The sequence below is a fragment of the Saccostrea echinata genome, unplaced genomic scaffold (genome assembly GCF_033153115.1).
Source record: "Saccostrea echinata isolate AGI-Se365-2 ecotype Australia unplaced genomic scaffold, CSIRO_AGI_Sech_v1 ptg000028l, whole genome shotgun sequence".
NCBI classification, from domain to species: Eukaryota; Metazoa; Mollusca; class Bivalvia; order Ostreida; family Ostreidae; genus Saccostrea; species Saccostrea echinata.
Window position 1 is genome coordinate 11,535,779 of NW_026889777.1, and position 22,065 is coordinate 11,557,843.

At 35.0% G+C, this 22,065-nt stretch overlaps 1 long non-coding RNA gene across 1 annotated transcript; it reads left to right on the forward strand.

The window, feature by feature from the left end:
- The first annotated feature begins 1,934 nt into the window (after positions 1-1,934).
- LOC133193752 (uncharacterized) lies at positions 1,935-3,132 on the forward strand. Its single transcript, XR_009722002.1, has 4 exons — positions 1,935-2,004; positions 2,131-2,230; positions 2,853-2,948; positions 3,057-3,132. It is a non-coding gene; the product is annotated as an uncharacterized LOC133193752 (long non-coding RNA).
- The last annotated feature ends 18,933 nt before the right edge of the window (positions 3,133-22,065 follow it).

The following is a 22,065-nucleotide window of genomic DNA, read 5'->3' on the forward strand; positions in this document are numbered from 1 at the left end:
TATTTTACCCTGGATATTTGGAATCCTAAGATGTTTTGAAATTTTTTCATGGTCCCTTTGAGTTCGAGATTATGAGGTTTGACTGTATATATATATATATATATATATGTATTTAATCTTATAGATGCATGGACAAGCAGTATTTAATGCTACAGAAGCAGGAACAAGCAGTATTTTATCTTACAGATGCAGGGACAAGCAGTATTTTATCTTACAGATGCAGGGACAAGCAGTATTTTATCTTACAGATGCAGAAACGAGCAGCACCCAATTCTATGGAAGCAGGGACAAGCAGTATTTAATCTTACAGAAGCAGGGACAAGCAGTATTTAATCTTACAGATGCAGGGACAAGCAGTAGCCAATGTTTCAGATGCATGGGCAAGCAGCAACCAACCTTACAGAAGCGGGGACAAGCAGTATTTAATCCTACAGATGCATGGACAAGCAGTATTTAATCTTACAGATGTATGGACAAGCAATAGCCAATCTTTCAGATGCAGGGGCAAGCAGTAGCCAACCTTACAGAAGCAGGGACAAGCAGTATTTAATCTTACAAATGCAGAGACAAGCAGTATTTAATCTTACAGATGCAGGGACAAGCAGTATTTAATCTTACAGAAGCAGGGCCAAGCAGTAGCCAATCTTACATATGCAGAGACAAGCAGTAGCCAACCTTACAGATGCAGGGACAAGCAGTAATTAATCTTACAGATGCAGGGACAAGCAGTATTTAATCTTACAAATGCAGAGACAAGCAGTATTTAATCTTACAGATGCAGGGACAAGCAGTAGCCAACCTTACAGATGCAGGGACAATCAGTATTTAATCTTACAGATGCAGGGACAAGCAGTAACCAATCTTACAGATGCATGGACAATCAGTATTTAATCCTACAGATGCAGGGACAAGCAGTAGCCAATCTTTCAGATGCAGGGGCAAGCAACATCTGGTTCCAATCTTTCAGATGCAGGGGCAAGCAGTAGCCAATCTTACAGAAGCAGGGCCAAGCAGTATTTAATCTTACAGATGCATGGACAATCAGTAATTAATCTTACAGATGCAGGGACAAGCAGTATTTAATCCTACAGATGCAGGGACAAGCAGTATTTAATCTTACAAATGCAGAGACAAGCAGTATTTAATCTTACAGATGCAGGGACAAGCAGTAGCCAACCTTACAGATGCAGGGACAATCAGTATTTAATCTTACAGATGCAGGGACAAGCAGTAACCAATCTTACAGATGCATGGACAATCAGTATTTAATCCTACAGATGCAGGGACAAGCAGTAGCCAATATTTCAGATGCAGGGGCAAGCAACATCTGGTTCCAATCTTTCAGATGCAGGGGCAAGCAACATCTGGTTCCAATCTTTCAGATGCAGGGGCAAGCAGTAGCCAATCTTACAGAAGCAGGGACAGGCAGTATTTAATCTTACAGATGCATGGACAAGCAGTATTTATTCTTACAGAAGTAGGGACAAGAAGTATTTAATCTCACAGAAGCAGGGACAAGAAATATTTAATCTTACAGATGCAGGGACAAGCAGTATTTAGTCTTACAGAAGCATAGACAAGCAGTAGCCAACTTTACAGAAGCAGGGACAAGCAGTATTTTATCTTACAGATGCAGGGACAAGCAGTAGCCAACCTTACAGAAGCAGGGACAAGCAGTATTTTATCTTACAGATGCATGGACAAGCAGTATTTAATCTTACAGAAGCAGGGACAAGCAGTATTTAATCTTACAGAAGCAGGGACAAGCAGTATTTAATCTTACAGAAGCAGGGACAAGCAGTATTTAATCTTACAGATGCATGGACAAGCAGTATTTAATCTTACAGATGCAGGGACAAGCAGTATTTAATCTTACAGAAGCAGGGACAAGCAGTACCATAATCCTACAGAAGCCGGGACAAGCAGAACTTAATCATACAGAAGCAGGGACAAGCAGCACTTAATCCTACAGAAGTGATAGCCAATCCTAAGATTGAGATGAGTGTAAGCAAGAGTACAGAGATCTAAAAAGGGTTAAGTCACAATCTTTACTCCATACACTCTGAGAGATTCAAGAACTTTTTCACTTGATGAAGTCGGAGTTTACCTCTTCACATTTTTTTTGAACAGGTAGAGAGTTAGACTGGAAACCATGTTTCAGAGCAGACTGTCATGATTCAGCTAGAGTGCCAGGAGTAAGGATGAACAGTGGCCTAACCTAGAAGTGAGGGTAAGACACAAATCTTCTCTGTTAATGTCCCCATAATCTGAGATTCAGGGCAAATCACTTTTTTGTCTGTCCATCTGTCTGTTTGTTTGTCTGCAGAAACTTTAACCTTGACCCTAACTTTGAGAAGTATGTGTTAGGGCTTTCACATTTCATATTTCTTGTGACAAGCCCTTTCTGAGGATATCAATATTTTTGACCTCTTGACCAAGAGTGGCTTACTTTTGAAAAACTTTAATCTTGTCCATAACACCTGAATGATTGCTTCAACAGCTTCCATATTTCACATTTGTTTTTCTTGTGACAAAATCCCTTTCTCTGTTGGCCTACATTTTTACCTCATGATTTTGACCTTTAAATTATTATAGATATCATGACCTTGGATTTGATTTTCTTTTGAAAAGCTTAAATATTAGCCATAACAACTGAACAGCTGGTGCAAGGGCTTTCTTTTTTATGTGCACTCCTTGTTAAGGTCTTTTAGGGGGTACCAACATTTAAATAATTTATCATGGACTGGGCATCTGTGTTTGAAAAACAACCTGTTTATGTGTGGATTTTATATCTTTTTTTTCATTTGCTGAAATCTTTCTTTCTTTTATTGACCTTCATTTATTTTTTTTAGAGTATTAGATTATCCTCCATCATCAGTTTTAAATTGGCCAGTACAGAAAGAGAGTCCAGACCAGAAGGATCCACTGCAACAACCAACCATGCTAGGGTAATATACATAGTTTACGTCTTGTTTATCTCTTCCTTAATTTCTTTTACATTGTGTTCATAAGAAATAGTTGCAGTAATATAAGCATTTATTGTTCTGCCTTAGCAGGGGGAGAGGTTGGATTGCCTTGACCCTGCAGTGAGGAAGAGTCACCCCATAAACTGAGGCCTACCTTGAAAGATGAGGTAATGTTCTCTGTTTTCTTCTAACACAAATTCCTTATTATACCCCCGACCCGACCCCTACCCCCGGCTTGAAAAGTGAGGGTTATCTGAATTGCAGGGTTGCCTGTCCTTCCTTTTGTCTATCCATTACATTTTGAGGAAGCTATCTCTTATTTGCAACTTCTCCAATAACCACTGAATAAAATTCAATGAGACTTTTAGATAGTCTTTTATTACAAAGTGCACTTATGCCTTTGATTTGACACATAATTGGGTTTCCCTTGTGTAATTGTAGACACTGCTTTTCTTTCTTTAATATTTGGAGTACCCATCTCTTATTCATAACTCCATCTATAACCACTGAATAAAATTTGAGACTTCCAAAGAATCTTTATTTTATAGATTATTTTAAAGACTATTTTACGTTTTGGTTGTGTAATTAATAAGGGATTTCCATAGCAAAACATGGAATTTGCCACAGTACACATATAAGAGGGGTTGTACCATTTTATGAGCTCCACGTTCACAGTACCTCTAATTTTTACATCGTTTTCAAAATTATCTAGACTGAGTCCCACTTTAACATCTTGAATTTCAATTGACAGAATGCCTTTCTGAAGCAGCAGAATGTGGAACCTTTGCCAAGCAGCCTTAAATAGGTATAATCTTTTGTCCTTTCTCTTTCATTGCTTTAGAACTGTTCTAATCTTTTGTCAGTTTCTTTCATTGCTAGGGGTACAGAGAAGGGATGGACAGATGGCAACCACCAACACACTGAGGAGGAGACCATTGCCAGGATACAGGGTATCCACAATGTCAGCAGGCCAACATTGGCCAAAGTGGTAAAAAACCAGCTATATTTATTGCATTTTGGATTTCTGTTGATTCAGAAAAGGGACTCTTTTGACCCCTTGAATTTCTATGTTAACAGATTATTGACTTGACAAGCCTTGATCCTACAAAAAAGACTCAATTAATTGTCACAATGAGTCAAGGAAGCAAAGATCAACTGCAGCCAACCATAGAAGAAAGGGTAAGATACAAAGACCTACTCTTTCTCCTTGTACAGACTCCATTTATTGTGTGCTTTCATACTTGATGTAAATATGAACCTCTCTTGATCTTAAATTTGTATTTTGCAGAAGCATTCAGAGACAATACCCATCCTAAGACTAAGCAGAGTGCATCACTTGCCAGCAAGAGTACGTAGAGCTGAAATTGACTGATGCTAATCCTACAGGTAAGGCAAAAGCTGCACTTCTTTTAGTATTTCAGTTGCATCACTCTTTCTCATTACTTGATTAAAATAACATTTATTAATTACATTGTTAACAGGCAACCCTAGATCCTACAATGTATGTTCAAGAGTAGATCCTCATGTTATAGAAGAGTTACGAGTATTGATTGACTGCAAGCTTCCTTATACAGTGCAGGAAACTAATTTTGTTACAGCATCAATGCTGATTTGAATGCTTCCTTTGCTTGCTGATTTGAATGCTTCCTTTGCTTGCTGATTTAATGCTAGTAATCCTTATCCTGATGCTGTTTTATAATTAGGTCAATGCTACCGGAAGTAGCATCATGCTACCGGAAGTAGATGATGAATTTCAGCATTGCCGTTTAAAGCAATAAAAGTGCCTTTTACAATTATTTGATCATAATATCTCACTATGTATCAATAATGTGAATACTTAAACACATATTCTTTCTTTCTTTTTTAATTTTTTACTGAATTAAAACTCATTGATTTTCTGATGCTAGTAGGATAATGCTGATTTTATGTAGGTCAATGCTGGTTTTATCCTTTGCTTGCTGATGCTGATCCTGGTAATGCTGTTTTTTAAATGCTGATGCTGATGCTAGCTCGATCCTGATGCTACTAATGCTTATGCTGATGCTGGTTCATGTAACAAAATTAGTTCCCTGCACTGTAGAGGAGGATAAGGTACATGCTCTACTCCACTCACTTTGAGAGATTTCAGAACTTTCATTAGATGAAGTGTGATAATTTTAACTTTCTGTTTTGTTGACCACTCCATATCTTGTGTTGACAGGAAAAAGGTTAGGTTTGCCTGGTTCCCATGTTTTAGAGATGTCAGTTATGCGTAAACCAGAGAACCAAGATCAAGGACAGACTTTACTTTTACCTAGAAGTGAAGGTAAGATGCAAACTCTTCTTTTTTGACTCTCTGAAAGTTTGTTTTTCTTTGCCATTTGACTAAGTCTTAGTACTAGTGTTGTCACTGTGTACTTAGTTAACCAGTGTCAAACATCGATGTATAAGTATCATTTAGTAAAACTGCTATTTGGTTACTCAGACATAGAGACATTTTACTTGGTAATTAAGTGTAAAAAAATCTTTTTTAAAATATATATGTGAAAAGCAATCCGATACCCATATATATTCAATTTAAGGTCATACAAAAAGTACATGTACTTTCAATGTACCTTTCCCACTGATAATTTTCCAAGACATTTTCAATTTAAAATCATGGTATCATTAGATGTTCCTAGACAAAAAAATCACCATACATTAACAGGAGTTTTGAACAGATATCAGTGATGAAAATCCTGTTTTTTTTATTTTTTTAATTAAAAAAAAACAAAATTATACTTTTAACTAGTATATTTCCTAAAAAATTTGATTCAGATGAGTTGTTCAAAATTTCCAGGCATCATAAAATGTTACAAAGGTCTTTCAATTATTGCAACTCTTTAACAACACAGGAAATAAGAAAATAAAGTCCAAAACTACATTGCAAATGTGTCCTTAATAATATCATTTCAAGGAGGGTCAATCAATGACAAGTAAACTGCTTTTTTTCTGAGAAGGTTGTTGAAAATTTATTGGGTTAAACATCATGTAACATTCAAACCTCAAAGTCCCCATGATGTTTACTATTCAACAATACATGCATTCATCAATAATAGTGATAATAAACATATCTGATTTAGCATTAATCCATTTAAAAATTTCATTAATATTTATCTTGTTAAGTTTTTTCAAGAATTGCTAAGAACTGGTATTGATAAATTGTACCATTCCCAATGCCAAAAAGTTAATTTTTCCCAATTTTGAGACGAAATATTCCTATTTCAACTGCCAAAGAACAGTCTATGATGATGTACTGTAAACCAGCTATTATTCGCGTCAACTTTTATTCGCGACTCGTCGGTTTGAAATCAATCCACAACAATTAATTTTTCCGACTGAGGGAACATTCTCTACAAATACAAACCAAATCAAATGGTTTGCGGCAATTAATATTTGCGAGTTAAAGGTTGCAAAACTTGCGAATATTTCTTGCATGCGAATAAAAGTTGGTTAACAGTAATTCTTTACATATAAAGTGTATAAGTTAATGTATGTGTTAGTTAATTAGGTTAGAATAAACAAAAAATAAATTTCATTTGTTCTGTGTTTAACATATAAATTACAATGAAACATTTTATTTTAGAAGTTAGATTTATTTGTTTATTTAAACATTTTACAAATGTAATTTAGACAGAATGGAGCCAGTGGTATGCAATGAGCCCAAGAAAAGGTTGTATTTTGATCTTATAACCCAGAGACGAGGTGAGCTGTATTTTTTTCTTTTGCATGTATTTTTTGTTTCCTGCCCCTCCCCCTTCCCTTTCTTACTTACATTACTAACATAAACCTTTTTGCTTTTTTCATTTATAAATGTTTGTGTCTTTCCTAAATATGTAATTTTCACATGTTTTTGTTTAAGAATGGTGCATTAAAAGGTACTTTTTCAATTGTTTTGGAACTGTATTAATCCTGTGTCAGTTTTTACCATTATTAAGGGCACAGGGAGGGATGGACAGATGGCAGCAGATACCACACAAGGAAGAGGAGTCCACTGCCAGGATACAGGGTATCCACTATGTCAACAGGCCAACTTTGGCCAAAGTGGTAAGAAACGGGCAGCGTTTTTTGCAATTTAGATTTTGATTTTATATTTTCACTTTATTTAAGACTGGTACTAGTACTAGTTTAACTCTTGACTCTGTATGTTAACAGAATTATAGTTAGTCTCAATCCCGATACAAAAAAGACAACACTACTTGTGAAGAAGAGTCCAGGGAGTTGGAATCAACTGAAGCCAACCACTGAATAAAGGGTAAAGTACATATCACTGATTTCATTTCTTCTGCTAATCTTAATTGTTGTAAACTGAGCTCTCTTTGGTCTTGAATCTCAGTATCTAACCAAGCTAAAATAAACTTTAACTAAACTTTTAGATGACAGCAGGTATAGATAGATGCCAAATTGTTGACGACCACACAATGATGAGGAGGCCATTACCAAAATACAGGGTATCCACTATGTTGACAAGCCAACATTGACCAAAGTGGTAAGAAACAAGCTGCATATGAACATGAAGGAGCATGCAGTGAAGAAGAGGACAACATAAAGAAGAGGACCACACAGAGAAGAAGAAGACTACACAGAAAAGAAGAGGACCATATGAAGAGGAGAGGACCACTCAAGGAAGAAGAGGACCACACAAGGAAGAAGAGGACCACACAAGGAAGAGGAGGACCACACAAGGAAGAGGAGATCATTGCCAGGATACAGGGTATCCACTAAACCAACAGGCCAACATTGGCCAAAGTGGTAAGAAGCAAGCTGCATATGTAACATTTTTTGATTGCTATGTTTTATTCTTAGTCAGTCCAATTAGGACACTCATTTGACCTCTGGACTCAGTATATTAACAGAATAATGGTAAGAAAAGCTTTCATCGCATGGTAGAGGACACTGCCATCATTCACAATGAGGAGTCCAGGGAACCAAGATCCACAGCAGCCAGAAGAAAGGGTAAGATACAAATTAAATGTACTGAATCCATGGTTTGTGCTCTTTCACACATGGGGTCCATTTTATGTGCTCATCTTAACTGATGTAGAATGAGCCTCCTTTGATCTTAAATCTCAGAATCGTACAACTAAAGTACTAAGAGCTTAATTAAACTGTTTCCCGGAAATTTTTCAGGTGACAGCGGGTATGGACGGATGCCAAATTGAGGACAACCAATCAATGAAGAATAGGATCATACACTGAAGAAGAGGATCGCACAATGAAGAAGAGGACCACACAAGGAAGAGGAGGACCATACAAAGAAGAAGACTACACAAAGAAGAAGAGGACCACACAAGGAGGAGAGGACCACACAAGGAAGAGGAGGACCACTCAAGGAAGAGGAGAACTAAACAAGGAGGAGGAGACCATTGCCAGGATACAGGGTGTCCACTAAACCAACAGGCCAACATTGGCCAAAATGGTAAGAAACAAGCCACATATGCTACATTTTTTTGATTGCTATGTTTCATTCTTAGTCAGTCCAATTAGGACACACATTACACCTCTTGACTTTCTTTATTTACAGAATAATGGTTAGGCAAGCTTCAATTTTGTGGCAGAGAACACATCTATCACTTTTTAGGAGGAGTTCAGGGAAGAGGGATCCACAGCATCCAGCCATAGAGGAAAGGGTAAGATAGAAATCAAATGTGCTAAATCCATTGCTTGTGCTCTTTCACACATGGTTATGACTGGGGCCTCTTATATGTAAAATCTCTGTCTTAAAGAAACAAGGACAACCAGACCCTTTCACTGTCAAAGGTCTGGAAGATTACATCACCTGCTAGCAAGAGTACCAAGAGCTGGACACCCCATGCAGTAAGGAGGAGTACATTGCCAGGGTACAGGGTGTCCATTATGCCAGCAGCCATTTATTAGTCAAAGTGGTAAGAAACGAGCTGCATTTGTTGCACTATAATGATTTCTGTTTTCTCATTCTGTCTAATTAGAACACATATTTGACTCTAAACTATCTATGTTCACAGAAGCCTTGATGGCAGTCTCCCACTCCCTGGGTTAGGAAGAGTTGAACACCAGCTAAAAGTACTGAGAGCCAGAATTGACTATGGCCTGCAGGAGACGCTAAGAAGTTAGATCTGCTACTTGCGTTGTGTAAATTGATATCCCTATTTCTTACCTGTTGAATTCTTTGTACCTTTATTGACTGATCTGTACACATTCTGTGTTAACAGACAAGGGACAAGGCTGGTCTTCATCGAATGTTTAAAAGCAGTTCTTCTTGTTGATGGAAAAGTTTGAAGAAAACATTGCCTGCAGACCACTGTAGAAGTGAGGGTAATATACAAGCTCTACTCAATTCACTCTGAGATTCCATATCTTTAAGTACTTTAATTCTGTTAATCTCTTTATATTCTTTGATAACAGGGAGTTACGCTAACCTGGATTCAGTGTTCAAGAGCATTCATGTTTCAACTGGAGTTCCAAGAAAGTGATGAACTTTTGCCTAACATAAAAGTAAGATATAAGACATATTTTTCTTTTTTTCTGTTTGAAATTTCACATTTCTTTGCCATTAGATAAAGTGTGAACATTCTTTTGTTATTAACCTTCCTTTGTTCTTTGTTAACAGACAAAGAGGTGGTCTGGCCTTTTACACCAGTCTTAGAAGAACCTGCAGGACAGAAGAAGATTGGCTTGACCAGAACACCAGAAGGTAAGGTACAGTTTTTACTTCATACTCAAACTTTCTCAGTAGGTCACCTAAATCCATGCTCAAACTTTCTCAGTAGGTCACCTGAGTCCATACACAAATGTCTCAATTATTTAAGAACAGGATTTGACAACACATTCATATCGCAGAATTGCTACATTTCTTTATAAAACTACCAGTTTTCATGCTTAAGATGAATATGATCATTGTTTTCCCCCCTTATACAACTGGTGCTGATAATGCAAAAAAAAACATTGATTTTTATAAAATTTTGAGAATAGAAATTCCTCTTTAAACTTCTCAATAAATACTGCATTGACATTGTAAATCACTAAGTATGAAACATACAAATTTTCAAAAAACTTTGATTTCCGGAAGTAGACTAGTTTTTGGTGAGACATGTTGTAAACGGCATACTCTGGTATCATTACATTTCATGGTGGCTCAATATATGTGGACTTCTGGGTGCCTCTCATCCACAAATTTACATCCTCCATGAATTGAAAAAAAAACCCTTTAGTTTCAGAGTTTTTTCTTTAATATACCTGGTATGAGAAAATAACAAACATGTTAAATTTAAACAATCCAGGAAAACTAGCCCCACATGAATGTTAATTATTCTGTAGTATATTCCAAATGGCTTACATCTGGAAAAACATGAAATTGAGAGATATTTAAACAATAAAATGCTTTATTTGGTTGTTAGTATGGGAATTAATGTTGCAGCTGTTGCTGAAAAAAAAAATGCATAACCCGCATAATTGGGAGGCATGATATATATTAGTTTAAGGTCTTGTCATGCATGGAATTTAATTTATTTCTATTTTAATCCTATTATTAGAAAATTCTCGATATAATATTCATATTTTGCTGCTATTTCTCCAAATTGAATCACTGTTGGTACTATTCCTAATTGGAGGGATAAAAAACCTTTAGTGAATATGACTGGTTGTTTTATACAGGAGGAAGAGAGGAATACCAGACTGACAGAACTCTGAAGAAAGCATAACAATTAAGGGATGAACTTTGTGGAAAATATCAACGTTTAGACATTATACATCTCAAACTTATGTATAAATATATATGTGTGTGTGTGTTAGTGTCTGTTATGTTTGAGTGTGTTTATGAGTTTATAAGGTTCATTGTACATTTTGCTTTTGCTTTTTCTCGTAATGGTGTGTTAGCCCTGACAGTTTCACATTTTGTTGCTGCATTGTTAAATAATATGACCTTTTATTAACCTCTCTATGTCCCTGTAGTAGCTATTACTAATTCAGGTCAGTCACTGTGAGACAGAAATTTTTTAAAAAGGATATCTTTTGATGCATGTTTCACACTTGGGGGGGGGGGTTCAGTCATACCCATTGACACCATTTGGGATGTGTCCACAATCACTTCTTGATCCTTGTCTGGATCACATAATTTAATAAGGCTTAAGATTGTGAGAAATTTTCATTAATTTGATGATCTTAGGAGCAATGTGTGTCAAAGGTCAAGTCTGTGTTACTGTGACCTTCAGTCAAATATCTGAGTGTTGTATTGGAATTTCATCATGGATATTTTAGTTAGGGTCAGGATTTTCAGTCCTTTTTCATTTAAACATTCAATCCTTGTCACATAACACATCTACAGACACTTAAACAGTTGTGTCTGAAACTTTAAGTAAGCACTATTATGAGATTTATTTTGAAGAGGGGTTCTATTCATTATCTTGTGTTAATAACTATCGCATAATTTAAGGGCATTAAAGTTGAGCAGAAAAAAAAATGATCCATACTAAATATGATGCTCTCCCCTAGGGCCCAGTGCTGGCATGCCAGAGTACAAAATCTCCAGGTTTTTTTGCCCTTGCAAATTTTAATTCTATGGCTGTGAGAAGAATATGGGCTTTAAGGTTTCTCATTGATACTGAGTTTAACAAGGGTCTTTCTGCACCCTTTAATATTGCTTCAACATACATACAACTGAAAAATTGAGTAACTGTTAAGTGTTTGGTATGTGCATTTGTTGTGCTGTATTTATGACAATATTATATTGGGAGGTGGTGTGAATTTGGGCTAAGTGTTCAAATATACATGTACTATTTCTGTGATTAGGTGTTAGGCATATCAAACTTCATACACTTCTTCTATTTTTGTATGACTGAAAACTAAGGGATAAAATTACAGTATTTCTATGTATTTCTAAGTGAAGGCATATGAATAAAGCACCATTGGGATTAGTACAGATACCGGGACCATTTCATATTCTGATAGTGATGCACCTCATCTTGGTACCCGATCTCCATTCAAACATCTCTAGTAATCATATTGGTGTAGATGTGCACAATCTGTGCAAACTGTTTTTGTTGAAACTATGCCATGATTCTGCATCACTTCTCCGAGGACAGCAGTAGTTTTGATTTGCTCTGGCTTTGTGCTGTATTCTCATGTTTATTAAACAGAGCATTTACATCATATTTCTTGAATGTCAATTTCCACAGAGGAAATTAATTGTGTGCAAAACCTGAGTCAGTGAGGTAACATGTTTGTGCGCTGAAATTTTCTTGGATGCTAAAACGGTGTGTGCATATTATTTTGTGGATTTGAGTTTGTGTCCTTGAAAATTTTTAGCTAGCATGAATATGTTGCCTTTCTGACCTGGGTTCATACTCCCTATTCATATAGAAGTAAAAAACATGGGGTCATGATTCACCCTTAAATTAAGTCACAATGACTTGCACATGCATCCATTTAAAAGTTTAGCTCTTATTGCTGTTTCATGTCATCTAGTAAATTAACTTGTCAATCTTACTGTAAATGACCTTGTCACTTAATGTTGAGGACAATGATGTTATAGCATAATTAATTGTAAGTCATAATGACTCCAAAATGTACATGTACATAAATTGAAGCATATCTTCATTCCTGTGAGATCCATTGTATGAACGGATTTCATTCAGTAAGGACTTAAGGTTTACAGAAGTTATATTTAAAAGTATGGGTGTCCTGGATGTGTTGTAGGTAGCTCCTGAATTCTCAGCAAATTGCTATCCAATGTTGGGATGGCTTATAATTCCCTGAGCAACTATACTCACCAAAACAGCAAGTTAAAAAAAAAAGGCAGATGATTATGAGGCCCTCTAAGTAGGGAGTACAGATAAAAAGGTCATCAGTAACTGTTGAGTTTTTGAATGTCCCCATTTGTCCCATTGCTTAGGGGTCATTTTTAAGCATATGTATTTGATTATAAATATTTGGGTGATGGGATGTTGGTCTTTGTGCACAACTCTATTCCTGTTTGGGGAAAGGCAAAGGGTTTACATTACAGTACATATATGGTATTAAGCTTATCAAACTCTATGCATGCACCTCTGGTGCTGGTACAGATACTATGCTGTATGTATTCAAGAAAATAGTATGGCTGGTTTGGGTAGAAACCAGTTTCATTTGAACATCTCTTGTGTTCTCACATTTCAAATTAGTGTCAACAAGTCCAGCTGGTGCTTATATGTGCAAGCATACTATTTTGAATCTGCCATGAAACTGTATGCCCTGATTTGGCATCATGCACTTCTTGGAGGCCAGTTTTCACTGTGAAAATTGTGCAAACTATTAAGGGTTGAAGCCCGAGTCAGTGAGATGACATGTTTATGCACTGAGATTTTCTTGGATGCTAAAACGGTGTGTGCTTATTGTTTTTATGGAATTCATGTGTTCTTGAAAATTTTTAGTTAGCATGAATATGTTGCCTTTCTGACATGGGTTCAGATACCATCTTATTCATACCATATCAAACCTCAGAGGATATAACATACCCCTAAAGTATAGGTCACAATGACTTACCTCATTGCTGTTTCCCATTTTGGATTATATATTATTTCCACTGTAAGACTTGGATATTGGACCTTGTTTTCAGGAGAGCCCTGGGGATAGTGTGTATATTTACCTCATTTTAGGTCACAATGACCTGTTTATTATGCCATTAAGGCCTTATTGATCTTTGACAGAAAAATGATTGCATTTGAGGACATTAGGTTTTTTGTTTTTGTTGCATTCATTGAATCTGTTACCTAATGACCTACCACACTTTAGAATATGCTTACCTAGGCTTACCTATGAATAATGTTTAATTTCTTCATTTTACTTGTGCAGTGATCTATTCTTAGGATAATTAAATTATAAATCACATGATGTTGAGAACAGTCACAGTAACACAACCAATCTGTAGGTCACTGTGACCTTCAGAAATACAGGTTTATGAAGCATAGTCCTGATATTTGATTTACTTTACACAAGAGACCATTGTAATTTGTTAAACAAGTATCAGTGTTTGTTTGTCTGTTTAACATCCATTCAAGAATTTCTCACTCATATGGAGACACCACCGCTTGCTGGTGGAGAGCTGCAAATTTATATCTACACTCAGCAATCAGGGCCACTGAGCAGTGATGGTTGATCTTTTTCTTGCCAGCACCTACTACAACACAGGACCTCTCTTCAAACGGTCTCATTCAAAAGACCATTCTCCACATCCCACTTTTGGATTTGAACATGTTACTTAAGGATCAGCTCCTTATTCCGTGACTCTAGACCAAATGCTCTAACTACTGTACCACGAGAATCAGGTTAAAAGAAAGTAACATTTTAGTAATGGAAGTACATGTATTGACATTATATGGTGGCTAGATGTAATCCTATAAAACTTGCTATTGCTACCCAGTATTGGGATTTGGATGGTGGGAGGGGTTTGTGAGAGGATCTACCCAGTATTGGGATTTGGATGGTGGGAGGGGTTGCAAGAGGATCTACCCAGTGTTGGGATTTGGATGGTAGGAAGGGTTGTGAGAGGATCTACCCAGTATTGGGATTTGACAGGTGGGAGGGGTTGTGAGAGGATGTGGGGTACTATGTAACAATATCATCCTTTTGGAGAGTGCATGGGCTTAGGCTTCCTGCCACATTAAGGAACACTTTATACTTTAATCAAAACCTGTACATGCCATTGAAAAAAGTAACTGCATGTTGAGCATTTGTTGTGTGCATTTGTTGCACTGCATTGAAGGATAGGGGTTTTGTTATGGGGAAGCTAGGGGAATACATTATAGTATTTCTATGAATAAGTGTTGAAGTATTGATTCTACCTTTAAAACTATATAAGCCATGATTATATAAGCATCATTTCTTTGAGGTCTGTTAGGTAGTTGATGTTATTTGCTATGGGTTTATGCTGTATATTCTGATGTTTATTAAACAGAGCATAAAAGTATCCCTCAAATTTCTTAATTGCCAGTTTCCACTATGGAAATTATGTAAATTATTAAGGATTAGAAACCTGGGCCAGTGAGATAACATGTTTATGCACTGAGATTTTCTTGGATGCTAAAACGGTGTGTGCATACTTATATTGTTTTTATGGAATTCATGTGTTCTTGAAAATTTTTAGTTAGCATGAATATGTTGACTTTCTGACATGGGTTCATACTCCTTATTCAAACCATATCAAAAAGGAGGATATAATATACTACTAAAGTTGGTCACAATGACTTACCTCTTTCTAAAATTGGCTCTCTGATGATTGCTGTTTCTTATTTTGGATTATGTATCATTTCCACTCAAGACCGTGTCTCGTGAAGAATTTTGAGGATAGTGTGTACAAATATAAACTTACAGAAAGCATAATAATACCTAATTGTAGGTCACAATGACCTGTTTATTTTGCCACATATTGATTATTATAGCAAGGTCTTACTGATCTTTCACTGTTGATACATTTAAGGAAATTAGGCTTTTTGTTGCATTCATTGAATTGGTTACATTAAATGACCTACCAAACTTTAGAATATGCTTACCTACGAATAATGTTAAATTTGTTCATACTGTGCAGTGATCTGTATACTAATTCTAAAGATAATTGATTTATAAATCATTTGATGTTGAAGAAGGTGGGTCAAAACATAAATATAGGTCATTGTGACCTTCAGGAATACAGGGACTGTAAACGTCCTTTCCAGTTGCTGAATAATTTTTTTTTTCAGTCGTTGGGTAGAAGATTATGCAGATTTCTTGGATTGTCTTTGTATATCTTGCATGTTTAGATTAGCTAGAGTATGCCAGGACAGATTTTAGTGGAGAATTTGAAACCTCTTTTATAGTGACCATTGTAATTTGTTCAGCAAGTATCAAGTTAACAGAAACTATATTTTAAGTAATGGATAGGTTTACAGTGTATAGTGGTTAGTTGCACTCCCTTTAAATCTCACCAGTACCCTACCCAATATGGAGGGAGGGTTGTGAGGGGATGTAGGGTACAATGTAGCAAAACATCATCATTTTGGAGAGTATATATCATCAGGGATTTGGTTTCCTGCCACATTGAAAAACAATTCATACTTTAACATCTGAGTGATTTAAAAAAGCCTGATAACTGCAAGTTCAGCATTTTGTTATATGCATTTGGTCCACTACATTGAGGGAGGATTGGGGTGTATAGAGAAAGCATTACCGTATTTCTATGTGTGACTTTCACTTCATATTCCTATTAATAATAAAAGTGTGCCTCTTGTGATAGTACCTGAAGTCCCATTTGAATATCTTGGTATTTTACATATTTCTTGTCAATGTGATAAATGGATGCTAGTGTATATAAGCATACTATGTTGAATCTGTGTTGAAAGTACCGGGTACATGTACCTATGCCCTGATAGGGTTTAACTTCTTGTAGAACATTATGACAAGTTTTCATTTGCTCTAGCTGTATCCTAATGTTAAGAATGTATTTAACAGGCACTTTGATTCTATATTGCCATTTTCCACTGTGTAAATGCATGCAGTTAAAAAAAATGAATGTACAAGTTAGATGCCCTTGGATCTTATGATCAGACCCAGTATATCAGCCTTTAATTCTGAATTTTATTTTGTCTTCACTAAATATTCATTTACCAGTACGAGAAATGTCCGGGAGTTTCGCGACCTACTTTGACTCATGAATATAAATCGCCGTGAACCATTTATTTTGCTTTGTATTTGTAGAGAATGTTTCCTCAGTCACAAAAACTAATTGTCGTGGATTGATTTTAAACGGACTAATCATGAATGAAAGATGACTCAAATAATAGTTGGTTTACAGTTATATATATCTGCAATGTCTCATATAAGTGAACTAGAAATACATACAATCTTATTGATATTGGACTACAATCCATGTGTACAGCATCTTTATTGTTCAAGGGTGGGACCTCTGTATTGTAGTGATTAGCACATGTACATTCTTTTCAGTAGTGCTGCCTCAATTCCCAATTTTTGATTTCTGGGTAGGATTTGGGAATGGTCATATTTAAAGTGATTGATTGTGTGTGTGTGAATTGGAATATATATTGCATGTTTTTGAAATTTAATTTGATTTATTGCAGATATGAAACTGTATTATTTAATGTTAAATTGTTCATTCCTCGGCATTACACAATGTAGAATTTAAGAGGGCGAGCATTTGTGTGTGTGTGTTTTTTTTAATAATATTTAGAATATGTAATTTATGCATGTAATATGTATATTTAAATAATTTCTGTGCATGATCAGTAGTGTCTTGATTTATTTTTAAGGAGGGATTCTTGTCTGGTTTATGATGGTAAAACGAAATATTCACATTATATTTGCTGAAAGGTAATTGTACAACTTTGAATAGAAATGATAATCTGAGTTTGAATTCTAGCAGGGACTATATTTTTGGCTGAACTGTGGCATAGGAAAATATATCTTTTCTGCTTCTTAAAATAACTATACAGAACAATGAATTTATTAAAAATTTTGAAACAATAAAAGACTAAAAGAAATTTTCTGAAGTGGCTGAAATTAATAACTATGTAGTGAAGGTTTAAAATATATCAAGTAAAAAAAGATTTTCTAAACAAAGTACAATCTTGCTAGCTTTTGAAAGCTTGCAATCTATTAGAACAGATTTGAGCAAAAAAATTGGTAAAAAGTGAATTCTCTCTCTTACTGAATGGTCAATATTTAGCTCACCTGAGCTGAAAGCTCAAGTGAGCTTTTCTGATCACCCGTTGTCTGTCGTCCGTCCATCTGTCCGTCTGTCCATCCATCTGTAAACTTTTCACATTTTCAACTTCTTCTCAAGAACCACTGGGCCAATTTTAACCAAACTTGGTACAAAGTATCCCTGGGTGAAGGGGAGTTTAAATTGTTAAAATAAAGGGCCAAGTCCCCTTACAAGGGGAGATAATCAAGAAAAGACAAAAATAGGGTGGGGTCATTAAAAAATCTTCTTCTCAAGAACCACTGGGCCAGAAAAGCTGAAACTTATGTGGAAGTATTCTGGGGTAGTGTAGATTATAAATTGTTAAAATCATGACCCCCGGGGGTAGGGCGGGGCCACAATAGGGAATTCAAGTTTTACATTGAAATATATAGGAAAAATCTTTAAAAATCTTCTTCTCAAGAACCACTGGGCCAGAAAAGCTGAAACTTATGTGGAAGCATCCTTGGGTAGTGTAGATTCTAAATTGTTCAAACAGGACCCCCCGGGGTAGGGCGGGGCCACAATAGGTATTACAAGGGGGGGGGGGGGAATCTGGTAAAGAACAGCATGGCCAAAGTTACTCAGGTGAGCGATGTGGCCCATGGGCCTCTTGTTTTGGTGTTTGTATCTTTAAATGACTACTTTATCATGTGAGAATAAAAAAAAAATTAAAATATAGAACTCATATAAAAATAACTGAAATAGAGGTCAAATTTAATCTAAGTGATACTGGTACTTTGTGACATTGTGTACTTCAATGTATGAAAATTTCATTAATTTTAAATATGTTAAATATGAAAAGAATCCCTCTTTAACGTATATTTTGTAGAATGAAGAAATCAGCTGTGTATTGTGAATAATTAATAATCATCTGATTATAGGATATGTAATTATCAATTGTGTAATGTATAATGTTTGTAAACTATGTGATGTTGTAACATGGGATTATATTTTTTATGCAAACAGTCTTAAGTTTTTCTCATTTTCCTTACATAACTTGTTTGTTTAAAAGGCACTTTGAATTATCTAACCCCCCCCCCTCCTTTCGAAAAAAAAAAGGATATTTGTTTTGCACCTATTGGTCAGTCAGCATCAAACAGACATCAAACTTAATACCTCCATATACACCTGATACATCTTATGGAGTATAGATGGCCTCTATCTGAGTTTTGAGGTTACAGTGGCAAAGATCATGGGTTAAACTATTATGAAAATAGGAAAATATTGTCCTTTCAGTATCTTGAGAAACTTTACATTGACATAAATCAAATTTGATACATTGGTACTTTTAAAGGGTAGATGACCCTTATTGATTTTGAGGTTACAAGATAAAAGATCAATCTAGGCTCAAACAAATCTGGACATAGGATGATTTTTCCAGCTCAAAATAAAATAAGAATCATTTTCTTGACAGACATCAAATTTTGTGGACTGGTACTCCCTAGATAAGTAGTAAATGACTAGCTCCTTTTGATTTTGAGATCACAAGTACAAAGGTTAAAGTCAAAATTCTAGGGCCAGGTTTCTGTCCTTGAAAGACATCAAACTTGACCCCCATTGATGTCAAAGACATTTTAAATACCACATGGGATATAAATGCTTAAAAGCATTTGTCCTATCTAATTCTCTCATATGCCGAGTTCTTTTGAAGTTTGAGGTTTCCATAAATAGGAAATTGTTCCCATATTCAATTTAGGTCTGCAAGAATGATGATCGACCATTGTTGATTCATGTCATAACCCTTGCATATGCCATGGACTTAGTTTTTGTATAAAGATGTGATTTAGTATCTTTTTTTTTTTGCTGTGTGGCATCGGAACCATTGCGTTAATTTTGTGAATTTATCCAAAAAAAATTATACAAAACATTTCACCTTTGCATATGTAAATTATGTACTGAACATCATATTAAAGCTTAGTGTATGGGTGTTACAATTTAGATGTGTTATTTGTTTTTGTTTTGTTTTGTTTATTTGTTTTTTTAGTGTGCTTCATGTGGTGTTAATAAGAATTTGTATTAGAAGTAAAAGTGATTAGGAAAAAAATTAGGCTTGTTTCCTGTTATTATGAGCAAAATATAGACTAAAGACAGTAAAGACAAGGCCCATATTTTGCATCATGCAATGATTGCAGTCTGATACGTGCTCCGGTGAGGCTGTGTCTGACCTACAGGGCACAGAATATCAAGCTTTAGTGAACATGGTTCACGGCTTTTACATGCAGCGTTCAAGCCTTGCATTTGAAATGCACCTATAGATGTTTAGTATGGTGGTTTGATGATTTAGAGTAAAGTTCTCATTATTGAAATTTATGAAATTATGATAAACAAAAACTTGTGAGGAAAATTTTCTCTGCAAAATTTATTCATTTATTAAAAATATTATGTGGTATTCGAACCCTAGCAATAAAAAACCTAAGTACATGTGTCATTTTCTTTTGAGACTAGCACGCTAACCACTAGATTATACAAGTCCTGATAAACAGTGATTTCAATTATTTCTCGAAAAGATGCGAATGTTATGTCATAAATTAAAGTATATTTTCAAGGTATAGGTCTTTGCTCCATGTTTTTGGTAACTCAAAAATGCACTTTGAGGATTAACTTTCCAAAAAACGGAGCGAATACCCTACTCATATCGAAAAACAGTGTCATAGTATGCATGGTAAAATGACTCTCTTTGTAGTGTGTGTATTATATTTAATTTTAATGTTATATTTGTAGATGAAATATCAAGGAAAATTTTAATATAACTGAGATTTAATTTTTCACCTTTATGTTTGTCACACTATAGGCTTTTCGGTTGTCTTGTTCACTCCTTTTCTTTCATTATGTAGTCATCATAATATAAAATTCAAATCGAAGCTGTATGTCAAATAAATAAATTCGGAACACAAATATTTGTTGGTTGGTGATGAGTTTTTTCGTCAAATCTATCTTTCTCTCTTTCTCCCCTATTTTTTTTTCTGGGAAAAAATGTGCGTATTTGTGCATAGGCAGCTACTCGCCTGATAAGTGATAAATCATAAAACCCTCAGTTTGACTTCTAGATGCATGTATTTAGAAATATAACAACATTATGGCATGTCAAAGGTTGCAATATTGGATCTTTTCCATTTGTATTGTATAATTTTTATTTACATTCTATAGTTTTCCATTTGTATAATTTTTCATTTGTATTCTATAATTTTCCATTTGTATTCCATAATTTTCAATTTGGACTGTATAATATTTATTTGTATTCTATATTTTCCATTTGCATTGTAAAAAAAATAATTTGTATTGTATGATTTTTATTTGTATTCTATATTTTCCATTTGCATTGTATAATTTCTTATCTGTATTGTTAAATTTCTTATTTGTATTGTAAATTTTCTTATTTGTATTCGATAATTTTTCATTTGTTTTGTATTCGAGAATTGTTTATTTATTTCATTACGAAGGATTTCATTGATCAAGTTTAGTCTTTTTTGTAGTATTGTGTTCAAACAAGCGAGATGTTTCGGGTGAACTGCGCTCCTCTATTTGCATGGATGCTAAGGGACGGTCATTTAATTCTCAAGGGGGTGGGGGGGGGCTAGCAAAATTTGTCGAATAAGATTATTTATTTTCATGCTCTTGCTGGAGATAATATTTATGTCCAAGATGACCAGAGACAAGGAGAAGAAGAAGGAAACGAAAAAAATCTGCCCAAACCTGAAAACTCCATTTCTTTGGGGTGGGGTGGGGGTTGAGGTACCGCCAGTCAAGATCAAATTTTTATTTTCTCAGACAACATTTCTAAGGACAGATTATTTATTTGCTATCTCCCAGCGCTCCCTTTTCATCTAAATGGCCGTCCTCTAACATGCATGCAAATACATATAGGGGCCCAGTTTGCTTTGAGCACCAGGAACATCTCGTTCATTTTCAACACGATACAGGCTAAATCGTAACAAAATAAATAAACAATCCTCGGATACAATACAAATGACAAATTATCGAATACAAATAAGAAATTTTACAATACAAATAAGAAAAGCAACAATACAAAAAAGAAATTATACAATGCAAATAAAAAATTATACAATTCAAAATATTTTTTACAATACAAATGGAAACTATGGAAAATTATAAAATTCAAATGGAAAATTATAGAATACAAATTGAAAATTATGGAATACAAATAAAAATTATACAATACAAATGGAAAATTTTACAATGCAAATGGAATAGATTGAATATTGCAACGTTTGACTTGCCATAATAATTTTTAAAATGAAATGTAGTTTAACTACGTACTGCAAAAATATTTGTTGGCTTTGAAGCAAAAAATTATAAATAATATATATATATATATATATATATATATATATATATATATATATATATATATATATATATATATATATATATATATAC